Source organism: Entelurus aequoreus, linkage group LG28 (assembly GCF_033978785.1).
Source record: "Entelurus aequoreus isolate RoL-2023_Sb linkage group LG28, RoL_Eaeq_v1.1, whole genome shotgun sequence".
NCBI lineage: Eukaryota > Metazoa > Chordata > Actinopteri > Syngnathiformes > Syngnathidae > Entelurus > Entelurus aequoreus.
In genome coordinates this window covers 5407394-5421659 of record NC_084758.1, presented here as the reverse complement: position 1 = coordinate 5421659, position 14266 = coordinate 5407394, and positions in this window count along the sequence as shown.

Genomic DNA, 14266 nt, shown 5'->3' with positions numbered 1-14266 from the left:
CTAACATGTAAAAATCATCTTGTTCTTGGCGGCTAGCAATGCAGCTAATGTTAGCAATCAATGCTACCTCTAAATCACTTTAAAAAGGCATTCAAAAACCGTCAACAATACTCCGTTAATGTAACCTGTGTAATAACCAAACTGTAGCAATGTTGTTATTGTACGAGTGAACACTGAGGAACTCTTTTTCTAGCGTGCTCACACATCGGCGTGCTACGGTATTTTTGTATGGCTAGCTTCTACGTCAACACGAAACACGCTTGAGTGACGAGTAGAAGACGGCGTCGAAGTGGAGGCACGTAAATAAGAAGAGACGGTCAGAAGATGGTCTGTAAAACAACATTCCGACCAGAGAACCAGCATGACATGTTATGTAGACCAGTGGTCCCCAACCACCGATTGGTAAATAAATAAAATAAAATAAAAATAAAATAAAAAAAATTTATTAAATCAACATAAAAAACACAATATATACATATTGTGTATGTGTATGTCAATATAGATCAATACAGTCTGCAGGGATACAGTCCGTAAGCACACATGATTGTATTTCTTTATGGAGAAAAAAATAAAATAAAATAAAATAAAAAAAATAAAATAAAAAAAAACCCGGTCCGTGGGACAAATTTTCAAGCGTTGACCGGACCCCCGCTACAAAAAGATTGGGGACCACTGATGTAGACCACAAGGAAGTGTTCACATGTGGAAAAGACAACATGACCTTTGCAAAACAAACGTAGTACGAGTAAAGTCGGCCCCCTTCTGTGCGATTAAGAGTAAAATGTCAGAATCTTTAATCGGCATCTGTAAGTAATATTCACAAATGTCACCATCACTTATCCTTCAGGTGGAAGACAAATCTGACCAATTACACCCTTTGACCTTTTGTTTGCTGGTAGAACATCAACATTGTTGACTTCGATTATTCCGCCAGAGTCAACCTCAGTGGTCGGCAAACCTTCACCTGGTCTGGAGTTGCAAAGCAACATACTGTAGTTTGTAAATGTTTAAAGGTTTTAATGGTTTTTTTTTTAGACCCACCACTTACTTGGGTCGCTACTTTTCCCATAGCACAGAGTTCTCTTACCAATTCGAGATCACTCAGTTTCTTCATATCCTTTCCAATCTGAATATATCATCCGGATATCAGGTTTGTTTGTGTAGTAGAAAATGTGCCCTAGGGTTACTTCTCAAACTGAATACATTGGGAAGGACATGACACATAAGAGGTAAGGTCACCCTGACTAGTTCTGTTGGTGGGGTGATATTTCAACATTGGACAATTACCTAAGTTGTTATGATAGAATTAGACCATATGGGAACCACAAGGGAAGACCAAGCCTGGTGTGCATTCTTTCTAATTCCTTGGAGGATGTACCATCTTTCGTCTCGTCTGTGTAAACAAATGTCTTTCCAATCCAACTGATTGGGTAAATAAACTCTTGTAACCAATTCTCTTTTATTACTGTTTAAGACTCAGACTTTTCCACCGCATAAAATCGGCGTCACGAACATCTGGGTAAGAGCTGCGGTCAACATCCAGGGCCTGAGTTTTTTTGGGGGGCAGACAGGCTTTTACGGCGCATCCGGAGGTAAGCAATTTTGCTTAAATGTGTGAGAACGGTCTGTCTTGAGAGAAAATCAGGAACTGGTGAGACTAAATACTAAACCTATTTTCTGATCAAAAATCGGTTTTGTCAAAGCTCTCCCAAAAAAACAACCTGGATTGCGGTGTCTATTGTTGGATTGGATTGATATTTATATAATCATATTGTCTGTGTGTTTGTTTGAATACTAACATTAATTATATCAACATAAAAAACACAAGATACACTTACAATTAGTGCACCAACCCCAAACCCCCCCATTTACACTCATTCACACAAAAGGGTTGTTTCTTTCTGTTATTAATATTCTGTTTCCTACATTATATATCAATATATATCAATACAGTCTGCAAGGAATACAGTCCGTAAGCACACATGATTGTGTTTCTTTATGACAAAAAAAAAATAAAAAAATACCATACCCCCCCCCACCCCTAAAAATTCAGAGTTTCCCCGAAATTCCCAAATTTCCAGTAAATTAATGGACATATTCAAAGTTCTACAAGGCTCTTAAGTCTCAACATTTTGTGCCATTTTTTACTGACCTTTCAACCATTCACCATTCTTGGAAGAGTAGTAGTAAGACAAAACATGTTTTCCCTTTCCCAAAATTCCAGGAAATTCCAGGAATTTCTCCCCATTGACAATTAATGGGCAATATAGAAACGTCTCCATATCCCACCTTTCTTATCCGATTTGAACCGTTCCACCGACCACACACGCCACTCACCTTGGACAATCAGACTACCAAGTTCAAAAAAAATTCCAAGAATTCCCGGTTATGCAAAGCCCCACTTTCACCTCTTCCTGGAAAATGTTTCACAATCCACATTTTTTAACCGTTTTTCATCATTCCACCTTCTAAGCATTCCTCTTAGTTGGGACAACAAATGCTCCTATTTTCATGCAAATTCATGTCATCTAGGACTGTCCTGCCAGTAGCAAATATTCAAAAAATTCCGGGTTTTCCCGAAACTTCCAAATTTCCAGTAAATGAATGGACATATTCAAAGTTCTACAAAGCTCTTAAGTCTCAACATTTTGTGCCATTTTTTACTGACCTTTCAACCATCCACACATAAAGATCTTGGAAGAGTAGTAGTAAGACAAAACATGTTTTCCCTTTCCCAAAATTCCAGGAAATTCCAGGAATTTCTCCCCATTGACAATTAATGGGCAATATAGAAACGTCTCCATATCCCACCTTTCTTATCCGATTTGAACCGTTCCACCGACCACACACGCCACTCACCTTGGACAATCAGACTACCAAGTTCAAAAAAAATTCCAAGAATTCCCGGTTATGCAAAGCCCCACTTTCACCTCTTCCTGGAAAATGTTTCACAATCCACATTTTTTAACCGTTTTTCATCATTCCACCTTCTAAGCATTCCTCTTAGTTGGGACAACAAATGCTCCTATTTTCATGCAAATTCATGTCATCTAGGACTGTCCTGCCAGTAGCAAATATTCAAAAAATTCCGGGTTTTCCTAAAATTCCCAAATTTCCAGTAAATGAATGGACATATTCAAAGTTCTACAAAGCTCTTAAGTCTCAACATTTTGTGCCATTTTTCAATGATCTTTCAACCATCCACACATATTACTACTCTTCCAAGATCTTTAAGACAAAACATGTTTTCCCTTTCACAAAATTCCCGGAAATTCCAGGAATTTCTCCCCATTGACAATTAATGGGCAATATAGAAACGTCTCCATATCCCACCTTTCTTATCCGATTTGAACCGTTCCACCAACCATACACTCCGCAATCAGACTAACAAGTTAAACAAAAATTCCAGTAATACCACAAATTTCCGGTATTCCAAAGCTTTATTTTCACCTCTTCCTGGAAAATTTTCGCAATTCACATCTTTCAACCGTTTTTTGACCATTCCACCTTCAAAACATTCCTCTTAGTTTGGACAATACATGCTAATATTTTTTTTCATGCAAATTCCCATTTTTCCCAAAATTCCAGGAATTCTGAAATACCCATTCTCCATTCAAACTGTTACAGCGTCAATATCTTTCAAACGATTTTAAAAATCCAACACCAACCCATTCATATCATCTAGGACAATTGGGCTAGTAGCAATATTTTCAAAAATTTCGGGTTTGCCCGAAATTCCCAAATTTCCAGTAAACTCCCTTTCAAATGAATGGCCGTTTTCATAGTTCTACAGTGCTCTAAATTCTTCACATTTTGTGCCATTTTTAATTCGATTCTGACCTTTCAACCATCCACCCACACTATTCTTCAGAGATCTAGAAGGCGGTTTACCCCACACATGAAACGTGACAAATTGGAGGATGCATAATCCACTTTAGCCACCAGACGGCAGTAGAGTGATGAATAACTGAAAATGTGTTTTTTGCGCGATTCCAACTTTGACCAAAGCATTAGTCGCTATGTGGAGTGGCGCTGTGGAGGGAGGTGTGGCCAGCGCTGCCTGCAGAAGCGGAGGTCACCGCCGCTGTCCGTGGTGCTGACGACAGAGCACCATCAGAAGGGGGCGTGGCAGTGCTGACGGCGAGACACAGCTGAACAGGTGATTACATCTCCCAGGTGGCACGAGTTATCGAATCACCTGTTGTCTTTAACAGTAGCGGCCGGGAACAGTAGGGGAGGAAGGATTGGGAGTGACTGCAAAGTCACGACCTGCATTTTTGAATGATCTTGTCAAAAACATAAAAACTTTGTCAACTTTGCATGTTTGTCTGTGGTGACGTGTATATCAGTGGAACCGCTAGGCAGCGACTTCCACAGGCGCTTTCCATCATTTTCAGCAGACTAACCAGGAACTAGCAGGTTAACCCACCCCACCGTCCTCTCCCACGAGATCCAAGGAATGGGGTCCTCAATGAAAAGCAGTTTGAGACTTCTGTTCCCGGGCAAATAGAAATAAAAAAAAAAAGGTTCTTGAAGTCGGCAAAGTACGTGAGCAGACGTGGAAGCGAGAGGGGCGTGTTCGAGCGCCGCGCCGCAGCATCCGATGGAGTCTCGTCTGTTGCTCTCCGGCGTCATGATGAAACGGCTTGAAAGACAGCAATTTAGCCTTGTTTGTCCGTCTGTCACGCACAATTTTCCACGCGCGGCTTGACGCCGAGATTTCATTTCTCTTCATCGCCGTGTCCCGTCTCTCCTTCGGCGAGCTGACAATCCTCCTTAGAGGAAACACGGCCCGCGGCAAACAGGATGAAAACCGTTCCGACGGCCCCGCGGACAAACGCCGTCCGGGCCTCGAATTTTTTCCGCTCTGGACAAAAACCGATTCCGTACGCCACGCCGTCCTCGCAAGAGACGCTTCTTACCAGTTCTGAGTGGATTCATCTCCTTTTAGTTGCGTTTAAAATGACTCTGATTGGCCCAGTGGGAGACACCCGCTACAAGCTCAGAACCAGGACTTATTTGTCGGTGATTGGCCCAGTCGGGGGGATGATGACTTGCCTGATTTATTTCTTTTCATCATTCTTCGCATCCGCGCGGCGTCCCAAAGCTCCAAAACAAATAATTTATGCATGGTGCCATCAAATGTGCATGATGCTGGCATGTGGATGCCACCGGCGCGGGGGGGACTCTCTAGATCATCTGAACTCGCGTGTCGAGGCCGATTCCTGCGGGGGAACATCTGACATGACGATAAAAGCAAATGTATGTCCGACTGGAAGCGCGGGCGTACTCAACACACTCGGAGGGTCGGGGCGGAGGGAAGCAAACATTGGAATATTATCAACAATTAGAGCGTAAGGAGGGAGCAAAACAAACGAAAAAGGAGAAACGGCGGGTTGCGGAAACCAGAGAGATCGTTATCAGACCTGAGGAGGATTAAGTGGATGAAGGACTTGATTCTCTGCCCTTGGTTAAGACCTCTAAATCCTCTTTCATGCAGAGATCCCACAAAATACCAAGAGAGCAGCAGAAGACACGGGAATAAGATGTCTTTGGCTTTTCCGCAGAACGCCATGTTCTAACGCGGAGGGTTTTAGAAAGGGGTGTAGTCTCTAGCTGTGATGATACTCGTGTATGGTTGGACCTAATTGGATTTTGCCGGTCCGAGTCCAAGGTTCTTGCCCGTAAAAGGGCGCAGTATCACTTCTGACTCGGGGAGGAGGTCCTTCCCCGAGTGGAGGGGCTCGAGTACCTTGGGGGTCTTGTTCTAAAGTGACTTGATTCTCTGCCCTTGGTTAAGACCTCTAAATCCTCTTTCACGCAGAGATCCCACAAAATACCAAGAGAGTAGCAGAAGACACGGGAATAAGATGTCTTTGGCTTTTTTTCCGCAGAACGCCATGTTCTAACGCTGAGGGTTTTAGAAAGGGGTGTAGTCTCTAGCCGTGATGATACTCATGTATGGTTGGACCTAATTGGATTATGCCGGTCCGAGTCCAAGGTTCTCGCCCGGAAAAGGGCAGAGTATCACTTCTGACTCTGGGATGAGGTCCTGCCCCGAGTGGAGGGGCTCGAGTACCTTGGCGGTCTTGTTCTAAAGTGACTTGATTCTCTGCCCTTGGTTAAGACCTCTAAATCCTCTTTCACGCAGAGATCCCACAAAATACCAAGAGAGTAACAGAAGACACGGGAATAAGATGTCTTTGGCTTTTCCGCAGAACGCCATGTTCTAACGCTGAGGGTTTTAGAAAGGGGTGTAGTCTCTAGCCGTGATGATACTCATGTATGGTTGGACCTAATTGGATTTTGCCGGTCCGAGTCCAAGGTTCTCGCCCGTAAAAGGGCGCAGTATCACTTCTGACTCGGGGAGGAGGTCCTTCCCCGAGTGGAGGGGCTCGAGTACCTTGGGGGTCTTGTTCTAAAGTGACTTGATTCTCTGCCCTTGGTTAAGACCTCTAAATCCTCTTTCACGCAGAGATCCCACAAAATACCAAGAGAGTAGCAGAAGACACGGGAATAAGATGTCTTTGGCTTTTTTTCCGCAGAACGCCATGTTCTAACGCTGAGGGTTTTAGAAAGGGGTGTAGTCTCTAGCCGTGATGATACTCATGTATGGTTGGACCTAATTGGATTATGCCGGTCCGAGTCCAAGGTTCTCGCCCGGAAAAGGGCAGAGTATCACTTCTGACTCTGGGATGAGGTCCTGCCCCGAGTGGAGGGGCTCGAGTACCTTGGCGGTCTTGTTCTAAAGTGACTTGATTCTCTGCCCTTGGTTAAGACCTCTAAATCCTCTTTCACGCAGAGATCCCACAAAATACCAAGAGAGTAACAGAAGACACGGGAATAAGATGTCTTTGGCTTTTCCGCAGAACGCCATGTTCTAACGCTGAGGGTTTTAGAAAGGGGTGTAGTCTCTAGCCGTGATGATACTCATGTATGGTTGGACCTAATTGGATTATGCCGGTCCGAGTCCAAGGTTCTCGCCCGGAAAAGGGCGGAGTATCACTTCTGACTCTGGGATGAGGTCCTGCCCCGAGTGGAGGGGCTCGAGTACCTTGGCGGTCTTGTTCTAAAGTGACTTGATTCTCTGCCCTTGGTTAAGACCTCTAAATCCTCTTTCACGCAGAGATCCCACAAAATACCAAGAGAGTAACAGAAGACACGGGAATAAGATGTCTTTGGCTTTTCCGCAGAACGCCATGTTCTAACGCTGAGGGTTTTAGAAAGGGGTGTAGTCTCTAGCCGTGATGATACTCATGTATGGTTGGACCTAATTGGATTATGCCGGTCCGAGTCCAAGGTTCTCGCCCGGAAAAGGGTGCAGTATCACTTCTGACTCTGGGATGAGGTCCTGCCCCGAGTGGAGGGGTTCGAGTACCTTGGGGGTCTTGTTCTAAAGTGACTTGATTCTCTGCCCTTGGTTAAGACCTCTAAATCCTCTTTCACGCAGAGATCCCACAAAATACCAAGAGAGTAGCAGAAGACACGGGAATAAGATGTCTTTGGCTTTTTTTCCGCAGAACGCCATGTTCTAACGCTGAGGGTTTTAGAAAGGGGTGTAGTCTCTGGCCGTGATGATACTCGTGTATGGTTGCACCTAATTGGATTATACCGGTCCGAGTCCAAGGTTCTCGCCCGGAAAAGGGTGCAGTATCACTTCTGACTCTGGGATGAGGTCCTGCCCCGAGTGGAGGGGTTCGAGTACCTTGGGGGTCTTGTTCTAAAGTGACTTGATTCTCTGCCCTTGGTTAAGACCTCTAAATCCTCTTTCACGCAGAGATCCCACAAAATACCAAGAGAGTAGCAGAAGACACGGGAATAAGATGTCTTTGGCTTTTCCACAGAACGCCATGTTCTAACACTGAGGGTTTTAGAAAGGGGTGTCGACTCTAGCCGTGATGATACTCGTGTATGGTTGGACCTAATTGGATTTTGCTGGTCCGAGTCCAAGGTTCTCGCCCGGAAAAGGGCGGAGTATCACCTGCGAGTCGGGGATGAGGTCCTGCCCCGAGTGGAGGGGTTCGAGTACCTTGGGGGTCTTGTTCTAAAGTGACTTGATTCTCTGCCCTTGGTTAAGACCTCTAAATCCTCTTTCACGCAGAGATCCCACAAAATACCAAGAGAGCAGCAGAAGACACGGGAATAAGATGTCTTTGGCTTTTTTTCCGCAGAACGCCATGTTCTAACGCGGAGGGTTTTAGAAAGGGGTGTAGTCTCTAGCCGTGATGATACTCGTGTATGGTTGGACCTAATTGGATTATGCCGGTCCGAGTCCAAGGTTCTCGCCCGGAAAAGGGCGCAGTATCACTTCTGACTCTGGGATGAGGTCCTGCCCCGAGTGGAAGGGCTCTAGTACCTTGGGGGTCTTGTTCTAAAGTGACTTGATTCTCTGCCCTTGGTTAAGACCTCTAAATCCTCTTTCACGCAGAGATCCCACAAAATACCAAGAGAGTAACAGAAGACACGGGAATAAGATGTCTTTGGCTTTTCCACAGAATGCCATGTTCTAACGCGGAGGGTTTTAGAAATGGGTGTCGACTCTAGCCGTGATGATACTCGTGTATGGTTGGACCTAATTGGATTTTGCCGGTCCGAGTCCAAGGTTCTCGCCCGGGAAAAGGGCGCAGTATCACTTCTGACTCTGGGATGAGGTCCTGCCCCGAGTGGAGGAGCTCGAGTACCTTGGGGGTCTTGTTCTAAAGTGACTTGATTCTCTGCCCTTGGTTAAGACCTCTAAATCCTCTTTCACGCAGAGATCCCACAAAATACCAAGAGAGCAGCAGAAGACACGGGAATAAGATGTCTTTGGCTTTTTTCCGCAGAACGCCATGTTCTAACACTGAGGGTTTTAGAAAGGGGTGTAGTCTCTGGCCGTGATGATACTCGTGTATGGTTGGACCTAATTGGATTTTGCCGGTCCGAGTCCAAGGTTCTCGCCCGGAAAAGGGTGCAGTATCACTTCTGACTCGGGGATGAGGTCCTGCCCCGAGTGGAAGGGCTCTAGTACCTTGGAGGTCTTGTTCTAAAATGACTTGATTCTCTGCCCTTGGTTAAAACCTCTAAATCCTCTTTCACGCAGAGATCCCACAAAATACCAAGAGAGTAACAGAAGACACGGGAATAAGATGTCTTTGGCTTTTCCGCAGAACGCCATGTTCTAAAGCCGGGGGTTTTAGAAAGGGGTGTAGTCTCTGGCCGTGATGATACTCGTGTATGGTTGGACCTAATTGGATTATGCCGGTCCGAGTCCAAGGTTCTCGCCCAGAAAAGGGCGCAGTATCACTTCTGACTCGGGGAGGAGGTCCTGCCCCGAGTGGAAGGGCTCTAGTACCTTGGAGGTCTTGTTCTAAAATCACTTGATTCTCTGCCCTTGGTTAAGACCTCTAAATCCTCTTTCACGCAGAGATCCCACAAAATACCAAGAGAGCAGCAGAAGACACGGGAATAAGATATCTTTGGCTTTTCCACAGAACGCCATGTTCTAACACTGAGGGTTTTAGAAAGGGGTGTCGACTCTAGCCGTGATGATACTCGTGTATGGTTGGACCTAATTGGATTTTGCTGGTCCGAGTCCAAGGTTCTCGCCCGGAAAAGGGCGGAGTATCACCTGCGAGTCGGGGATGAGGTCCTGCCCCGAGTGGAGGGGTTCGAGTACCTTGGGGGTCTTGTTCTAAAGTGACTTGATTCTCTGCCCTTGGTTAAGACCTCTAAATCCTCTTTCACGCAGAGATCCCACAAAATACCAAGAGAGCAGCAGAAGACACGGGAATAAGATGTCTTTGGCTTTTTTTCCGCAGAACGCCATGTTCTAACGCAGAGGGTTTTAGAAAGGGGTGTAGTCTCTAGCCGTGATGATACTTGTGTATGGTTGGACCTAATTGGATTATGCCGGTCCGAGTCCAAGGTTCTCGCCCGGAAAAGGGCGCAGTATCACTTCTGACTCTGGGATGAGGTCCTGCCCCGAGTGGAAGGGCTCTAGTACCTTGGGGGTCTTGTTCTAAAGTGACTTGATTCTCTGCCCTTGGTTAAGACCTCTAAATCCTCTTTCACGCAGAGATCCCACAAAATACCAAGAGAGTAACAGAAGACACGGGAATAAGATGTCTTTGGCTTTTCCACAGAATGCCATGTTCTAACGCGGAGGGTTTTAGAAAGGGGTGTCGACTCTAGCCGTGATGATACTCGTGTATGGTTGGACCTAATTGGATTTTGCCGGTCCGAGTCCAAGGTTCTCGCCCGGGAAAAGGGCGCAGTATCACTTCTGACTCTGGGATGAGGTCCTGCCCCGAGTGGAGGGGCTCGAGTACCTTGGGGGTCTTGTTCTAAAGTGACTTGATTCTCTGCCCTTGGTTAAGACCTCTAAATCCTCTTTCACGCAGAGATCCCACAAAATACCAAGAGAGCAGCAGAAGACACGGGAATAAGATGTCTTTGGCTTTTTTCCGCAGAACGCCATGTTCTAACACTGAGGGTTTTAGAAAGGGGTGTAGTCTCTGGCCGTGATGATACTCGTGTATGGTTGGACCTAATTGGATTTTGCCGGTCCGAGTCCAAGGTTCTCGCCCGGAAAAGGGTGCAGTATCACTTCTGACTCGGGGATGAGGTCCTGCCCCGAGTGGAAGGGCTCTAGTACCTTGGAGGTCTTGTTCTAAAATGACTTGATTCTCTGCCCTTGGTTAAAACCTCTAAATCCTCTTTCACGCAGAGATCCCACAAAATACCAAGAGAGTAGCAGAAGACACGGGAATAAGATGTCTTTGGCTTTTCCACAGAACGCCATGTTCTAACACTGAGGGTTTTAGAAAGAGGTGTAGTCTCTGGCCGTGATGATACTCGTGTATGGTTGGACCTAATTGGATTTTGCCGGTCCGAGTCCAAGGTTCTCGCCCGGAAAAGGGCGCAGTATCACTTCTGACTCGGGGATGAGGTCCTGCCCCGAGTGGAAGGGCTCTAGTACCTTGGAGGTCTTGTTCTAAAATCACTTGATTCTCTGCCCTTGGTTAAAACCTCTAAATCCTCTTTCACGCATAGATCCCACAAAATACCAAGAGAGTAACAGAAGACACGGGAATAAGATTTCTTTGGCTTTTTTTCCGCAGAACGCCATGTTCTAACGCGGAGGGTTTTAGAAAGGGGTGTAGTCTCTGGCCGTGATGATACTCGTGTATGGTTGGACCTAATTGGATTATGCCGGTCCAAGTCCAAGGTTCTCGCCCGGAAAAGGGCGCAGTATCACTTCTGACTCGGGGAGGAGGTCCTGCCCCGAGTGGAAGGGCTCTAGTACCTTGGAGGTCTTGTTCTAAAATCACTTGATTCTCTGCCCTTGGTTAAGACCTCTAAACCCTCTTTCACGCAGAGATCCCACAAAATACCAAGAGAGCAGCAGAAGACACGGGAATAAGATATCTTTGGCTTTTCCACAGAACGCCATGTTCTAACACTGAGGGTTTTAGAAAGGGGTGTCGACTCTAGCCGTGATGATACTCGTGTATGGTTGGACCTAATTGGATTTTGCTGGTCCGAGTCCAAGGTTCTCGCCCGGAAAAGGGCGGAGTATCACCTGCGAGTCGGGGTTGAGGTCCTGCCCCGAGTGGAGGGGCTCGAGTACCTTGGGGGTCTTGTTCTAAAGTGACTTGATTCTCTGCCCTTGGTTAAGACCTCTAAATCCTCTTTCACGCAGAGGTCCCACAAAATACCAAGAGAGCAGCAGAAGACACGGGAATAAGATGTCTTTGGCTTTTTTTTCCGCAGAACGCCATGTTCTAACACTGAGGGTTTTAGAAAGGGGTGTAGTCTCTGGCCGTGATGATACTCGTGTATGGTTGGACCTAATTGGATTATGCCGGTCCAAGTCCAAGGTTCTCGCCCGGAAAAAGGGCGGCATATCGGGATTTTTTGGGAAAAGAGGGATTTTTTGGGAAAATGCAAAATAAAATTGCATTTTATTTTGAATGAGTTGAAATGGTTGGTGTTGGAATTTTTTCCAAATCGGTTAAGAAATGTTGAAGTAGTAACTTTTTTAATTGAGAAATGGTAGTAAGGAATTTCGGGAAAACCGGGAATTTTTCCAGTTCGAAAAACAATTTCCGTTATTTGTCCTGACTAAGAGGAATGTTTTGACGGTGGAACGGTTGAAATGGGTTAAAAAAATGTGGAAGGAGTAGGTGCCAGAAAAAAAGGGTGGAAATAGGGCTTTGGAAAAGCAGGAATTCTGGAAAATCCTGGAATTTTTTTGAAGTTGGGAAAAAGGAAGTTTGAATGTCCAGAGTGGTGGAATGTGTTGAAGGTACCATTTCTCAATTAAAATGTTAGTACTTCAACATTTCTTGATCGATTTCAAAAATTCCAAAACCAACCATTTCAACTTACTCCGAACATTCAATTTTATTTTGCATTTTCCCAAAAAATTCCCTCTTTTTCCGAAATCCCCAAATTTCCATGAAATTCCCATTGAAAAGAATGGGACATTTTTCAAAGTTCCACAACTCCCACTCAAACCGTTCCAACTTCAAAATATTCAACCTGTTAAATAATTGTGTGCTGCCTTTCAAAAACTGTAAACAAAATTCCAGGATTTCCAAGAATTCTCAGTTTTTAGGGACATTTTCCCCATTCAAAATGAATTTGCCGTTTTTCAAACTTCCACCGTTTCCACATAAACCATTCTACCTTCAACAGAGTCCACCATTCTGAAAATTCAAACTTCCTGTTTCCAACTTCCAAAAAATTCCAGGATTTTCCAGAATTCCTGCTTTTCCAAAGCCCTATTTCCACCCTTTTTTTCTGGCGTCTACTCCTTACACATTTTTTAACCCATTTCAACCGTCAAAACATTCCTCTTAGTCAGGACAAATAACGAAAAAAAAATTTCGAACTGGAAAAATTCCAGGTTTTCCCGAAATTCCTTTATACCATTTCTCAATTAAAAATGTTACTACTTCAGCATTTCTTGACCGATTTGAAAAATTCCAACACCAACCATTTCAACTCATTCCGAACATTCAATTTTATTTTGCATTTTATAAAAAATTCCCTTTTTTCCCGAAATCCCCAAATTTCCATGAAATTCCCATTGAAAAGAATGGGACATTTTTCAAAGTTCCACAACTCCCACTCAAACCGTTCCAACTTCAAAATATTCAACCTGTTAAATAATTGTGTGCTGCCTTTCAAAAACTGTAAACAAAATTCCAGGATTTCCCTAGAATTCTCAGTTTTTATCGACATTTTCCCCATTCCAAATGAATTAGCCATTTTTCAACCTATTCAAACCATTCTACCTTCAACACATTCCACCATTCTGGAAATTCAAACTTCCTCTTTTCCAACTTCCAAAAAATTCCAGGATTTTCCAGAATTCCTGCTTTTCCAAAGCCCTATTTCCACCCTTTTTTTCTGGAGACTACTCCTTCCACATTTTTTAACCCATTTCAACCGTTCCAAAACCTGTTAAATAATTGTGTGCTGCCTTTCAAAAACTGTAAACAAAATTCCAGGATTTCCAAGAATTCTCAGTTTTTAGGGACATTTTCCCCATTCCAAATGAATTGGCCGTTTTTCAAACTTCCACCGTTTCCACATAAACCATTCTACCTTCAACACATTCCACCATTCTGGAAATTCAAACTTCCTCTTTTCCAACTTCCAAAAAATTCCAGGATTTTCCAGAATTCCTGCTTTTCCAAAGCCCTATTTCCACCCTTTTTTTCTGGCGTCTACTCCTTCCACATTTTTTAACCCATTTCAACCGTCAAAACATTCCTCTTAGTCAGGACAAATAACTAAAAAAAAATTTCGAACTGGAAAAATTCCTGGTTTTCCCGAAATTCCTTTACACCATTTCTCAATTAAAAATGTTACTACTTCAACATTTCTTGACCGATTTGAAAAATTCCAACACCAACCATTTCAACTCATTCCGAACATTCAATTTTATTTTGCATTTCATAAAAAATTCCCTTTTTTCCCGAAATCCCCAAATTTCCATGAAATTCCCATTGAAAAGAATGGGACATTTTTCAAAGTTCCACAACTCCCACTCAAACCGTTCCAACTTCAAAATATTCAACCTGTTAAATAATTGTGTGCTGCCTTTCAAAAACTGTAAACAAAATTCCAGGATTTCCCTAGAATTCTCAGTTTTTATCGACATTTTCCGCATTCCAAATGAATTAGCCATTTTTCAACCTATTCAAACCATTCTACCTTCAACACATTCCACCATTCTGGAAATTCAAACTTCCTCTTTTCCAACTTCCAAAAAAAT